At 52.1% G+C, this 5,106-nt stretch overlaps 1 protein-coding gene across 1 annotated transcript in view; it reads left to right on the top strand.

Annotated features, from left to right (window-relative positions):
- LOC104493204 (ankyrin-2-like) overlaps window positions 1–5,106 on the top strand; it is a gene marked incomplete at both ends in the record, with an annotated part of 38,632 nt that overhangs the window by 3,187 nt on the left and 30,339 nt on the right. The gene's annotated exons all lie outside the window — the stretch shown is intronic.

Raw genomic sequence — 5,106 nt, 5'->3', positions numbered from 1 at the left:
CTGTTCTCTGTGCCAAGGAATTTAATGATGAGCAGGAGGAGAACTGGGGCTTTCCATGTGCTCCTCACCGAAAACAGATAGAAAGAGTCTTGTCTGCCTGTCGAGGAGAAGGTTTCTGTTAAAAGACGTACTGTCAGGAAAAAACGCGCTAGTTGGAACACAACCTGGCAGACTGCAAGTTCCCCAGTTAGGAGCAGAATCTAGACTCAGATCTTGTGTTCAGATAGATCCAGCAAATTTTGTGTCTTGATTATGAACGCCAGTATTAAGCGGTGTAAGCTGGACTTAGACCTGCACTTATTAGGGAAAAAACCCAATGATTGGTTTGTGTGCAAACCAGAAACATCCCATTTTACCACGGTTTAAAGACTTTTACCTGACATCAGGGTAGAGTTAACTCAGGAATTTTCTAGGCTGTGCAAAGTGTTTTGAACTCTTGACAAACAGCACAACCCCAAAGATGCTAAAATAACCCCTTCAGACGTATGAGTTAATCTCTCGTTTGGATTGCCTCTGCCAGGAAAAGCTTCTCTCTGGGCATGGCTCATCTGTTTCCCTGGAGTCATGGGTGACTCCGTGGGAGTTCCCAGAACAAAGAATGGCCTGAGCTGGGCATCCTGCATCATCAGGAGCAGGAAGCCTCATTTCTGAGCCTTCACCATCCTCTGAGCTCGAACAGGCACTTCAGCTTCCGGCAGAGCCCAGTTCTGGCACCAGGTAGAATTGCCCAGAGCCTTTGGTGACTCGACCCTCAGCATTGCTGGTGTCTTGTAAATGCTGTTCGGAGTGGGAGCAGAGTCCTCTCCTAGAGGTAAGGGAATAGCCAACAAGCCTGGGCAGCTGCTAAGGCAGCCTCGAGATATTCCTCCTCCTCCTCCTCCTCGGCGGGGTATCTACGTGCCTGTGTTCCAGCTGTCTGGGGGAAAAGCTGACGCGCTCTGTGCAGAACACAGCGGACGTGTTTTATTTTTAAGAGTGAGCTGTCTGAATGCTCTTTCAAAAAAGGAGCCTTGTCCACACAGGATTTGTTCTGCAGTAAGCGCAGTTTTGAGGCTGGCTCTCCGAAAGCAGGACCTGGTGGTTAGGGCAAGCTTTGTTTTGAAGAACTCTTCCGTACTCACAGGGACCGAATGTGAACTCTGGTGCCTCGAACAGCACAGGATTCAAATACGAGCTAGTCTTGGGGGGCCCCCAGCCCCAGGGCAAGGTAAAACTCTGCTCTGTTGGGTTTTTGCTCCCGTTTCATTGGCTTCTTTATGCATCGATGGGTGTCTCCCTGTTACCGTGAGCCCGAGGAGCAGCTGCTAGCGACTCCCTCCTGCCGTCCGGGGGGAAGTGGCTAACCCTCCCGGCAGCGCTAACTATAGCCTGGGGTACCGCTGCAGGCCTGGCGAGCTCGGCAGCATCACATGCCGGTGTCACTCAGTAGGTTAATTCATTTTCAGGAATTCGTAGGCTATAAAGCAGCATAAAGGGACAATTTTCATAATCTGAAATGATATTTCTTTTTTCAACTGCCCACTTAATTTCTTAGTGATATTTTTGGGAAAAACTTCAAGAACCCTTCGGACTTGAAGTTTCTAATGTTCCTTTTCCCAAATCCTTCTTGAGAAGAGGTTGACCGCGTGCACTTCTCGGTTCCCCAAGAGCTTTATTCAGAGGACAGAATCTGCAGCAGCCTTGGACTGGCATCTGTTAAAGAGATGGAGAAAAGTGTTTGACTTGAACAAAGACTGTGATACTGCTTTTTCGTCTCAGCCTCTCCTGGTGAGTGCAGGTGCCTTCTTAACTCCGGCAAAACACGTCAAGGAGTTAGCACGACCATGCAGAGAAGGGGTTGAGGACAGAAAGGAGCAGAGCTGCGACGGGAGCAGCAGAACACTGCTGGTAGCAGAGCTGGTTTTGCTGATGTAGAATGTTCTTTGAACTACAGGTGGATCTGCTGCTCTGCCAAGAGGGTTCCTCGCCGTGGGGTCAGTTTGCTCTGGCAGAGCAGGGTTCGGCAGGAGCAGAACAAGCCATTATTGCTGCTGGACCTAACAGTGGCCTGGGCCGTGCCCCAGAAGGAGAAAAAGGCACAGCAGGGCTGTCGCTGAACCGGGCAGCGGCTGATGAACTTCCATCCCATGAGGATTGCTCCGTGAGGCACCTGAATCCAAAGGCAGGAGGAGCATGGGCTTCCTTGGGGGATCTTCAGACAAGAGCAGGGAGACTGCGTGCCTGTCTTACGGGGAAAAAAGTGACTGACTTGTGATAGGCTTAGAAAAGGGTGGGGATTGCTATGACGTACAAGAAATGTGTGGGCTTTTGTGGCGTGATGAAAGCACGTAGGGTGACTGTCCCCAGTGCTGTGAGCAGCAGTGGTACGAGCGTGTGTTTGTAGCACCCTGTGGGATACAGAGTGGTGACGCCTCAGCGGTGGAGGAGGAAGAGAACTGAGGGAATCGGCTCTGCAGGGAAACACTTGAAGAATGAAGCTTGCAAGGGTTAGTATTGTGTTCTCTCCTGAGAGTTCCAACCACAAATGGCCCTCCAAAAGAGGGGCAGTTACGGTACGCGTCTGCCTGGCAGGAGGAGCGGTCCCTATCCTGTATGGCTTTGCTTAGCAGACACCTAATGTCATCTCCCTGCCACCTCCAACTTTTTGGTAGGCATGGGAGAGACAAAGGGACGTGTCAGAAACCTTGGTTGTTCTAAAAGACAAGAACCCAGCTGACAGGAACGGAGGAGTCGCCTTGATGAAACCTGAGCCTCTGTCAGCGTAAGCAGCAGGGATCAGCAGTGTGGGCTGGAAGTGATTGCAGCGCTGGTCCTGACTAGGGAGGACCAAAGCTTTGCTCAAGGTGTCAGTCACGCTGGCCATCACCTTTGGAAGCGCTTGCCCCGGCTTCCCTTACGTAAGGAATTAGGAATTCCAGTGTGTGACCAGGTTTAGGCTGTGGCTCCCTGATGTGGCATCATTAGGTTTGTGCCTCAGCAGGCCCAGCACAGCCATTTAGGAGCTGGCACACTGGGACAGGCCCCGCTTTCTCCATCCTTTAGCACGCAGCTCGCCCTCAGCTTGCTGCGTTCAGAGGCACGTGCGTGCACATAATTCACGTGCAGCACCGCAGTGTCTCTGCTGCTCAGGGACATGACTCTGCTCGCAAAGGGCGAGCAAGGTTGATGACATGTTGTAGCAACACGCACTCGGGGCTGGTGACTGAGTCGGTGAGGTGAGGTAGGAGAACAGCTCTTTGTTCTCCAGCGATGAGAACACCACCATGTGTTTCCCCGCAGAATGCTCCTCCAAGGCTTTCAGCCGCTGTAGGGAGCAATTACGGCTATTTAATACTCAGCTGAGGTGAAAAATCAAGGAAGATTAGAGCTTTCTGAAATGTTTTCAGCCTGCAAAACGTCCACTGACATGTACAGTGTTCCTCATCTGGATGACTAAGGTCAACCTCACCCCATAATTTTGGCTAAGGATTTATCCCTGAGCCAGGCGTGCAGCTCAGTAGGAAGAGTGTTCCTCTGGAGGGAGGAAGAGCTGGTTGCTGCTGCTCCACCCACAGAACGGGAGGGGAAACCACATTTCTCGTTAGCGTTCCCGAACTCCCAGGCAGTGTAAGGGTGATCCCCTTCTTCTGGCAGCCTGTCAGTGTAGCCTTCCTTCAGTTCCTTTGCTGTTCTCCTCGCTGCACTTCTGAAGGTGACCACAAAATCCCCCTGTGCTGCTTGCACGAATGTAGAGTTCCATGGAGTTCTTTCAGGAACGCGCTGGGATGGCTGTGTCTGCAGCCCCTGGACCCACTCCCATCAAATGCCTCCTGTGAAGTGCTAAGTGCTTCGAAATCCGGCTGGGAATGACAAGCCTGAGCCGCCTCTGTGGACGGACTCATAAAAGAGCTGAAAGCAATTTATTTTGCAACTGAAATGACACTGAAGTGCTTAGAGCCGAGTGACGTGGTACGAACGGCAGGGTGCAAGCCTGCTGCAGGGGCCTCGCAGACCTGAGCATGGCTCAGGATGTCTGCAATATGCAGAGCAGGAGAGGGCTCGAGGGCCACGGCATGGTCTGCTGCTGTCACCTGCCTGATGGACCATGAAAAACACCGTAGGATTGTGAAAAGCAGGCTGGTGGTTCCAGCACAAGAGACTGTCCTTTGATATTTTTCCTTTGGGCAGAAGAGGGGGGTATGAGGAAGAGGAAGGGATGGTTTCCATGGCTGGAATTCATCACTGGTGAAGTGTCCTAGTCCTCCTTCATGTCGAAAGGATTTAGATGCTCACTTTCTTAGGTTGCTTTTCTTTGAAAACCCTAGCTCTTATTTCATTAAGTTTCTTTTCCTTTTTTGGATGAGGCCACAATTCCTCCAGGTGCGGTGATGACCTGCTCACCAGAACCCCGCGGAGGAGCTAACTCAAGGATCCGTACCCTTTGCAAGCCATAAGGAATGGACAACCACTTTGGTCTACTTGTGCTTTTGGTTTTCGGTTTGAGAGCAGCTATCCCAGAGGAGAGGAGGAGAGTCCAGGGCTCAGGACAGCTGCATCAGCTGGAATAGCCCTGCCTGAACAGAGACATCCTGTGTAAATGCGGCGAAGTCCCGCGATTTCTCAGTGTGGGTAGCACCTCAGGGGGCCAGGATAAGGTTACGGTACCTAGAAGGCAGATGCCCGCGGAGGTTTTGCATCCGTGGGTATCCATGGGCATACCCGCGGTAGTGGTCTGGGGAAATGCCAGGCTCTCGGAAAGGAAGGAATCACTCTGGATGCCTGCAAAATAGGGTTTGTTTTGATGTCCTTGTTGCTATGAGAAAAATGTTATTGGAGAAGCTTGTCACACAGTGCCTCGGCTTAAATAACCGAGCCCCAAATATCTGACTTATGCAGCCAGTCAGCTAGGAGCGGTAACAGCATTCCAGGCACTAATCTCCTTCTGCCAGCGGCGAGGCAGGCGTGCTGGTGGTCACCGCTGGCGGTCACCGCTGTGGCCTTGTCCTTACAGAATGGACTCAACGCTCTGCACCTGGCGGCGAAGGAGGGCCACGTGGGACTGGTGCAGGAGCTGCTGGAGAGAGGCTCGGCCGGGGGTTTTGCCACCCAAGGAACTCCCGCCCCACT

Source organism: Buceros rhinoceros, unplaced genomic scaffold (assembly GCF_000710305.1).
Source record: "Buceros rhinoceros silvestris isolate BGI_N320 unplaced genomic scaffold, ASM71030v1 scaffold5705, whole genome shotgun sequence".
In the NCBI taxonomy this organism is placed as follows: domain Eukaryota; kingdom Metazoa; phylum Chordata; class Aves; order Bucerotiformes; family Bucerotidae; genus Buceros; species Buceros rhinoceros.
Note: the sequence above shows the minus strand (reverse complement) of the source record. Positions and strands in the feature narration are given on the sequence as shown.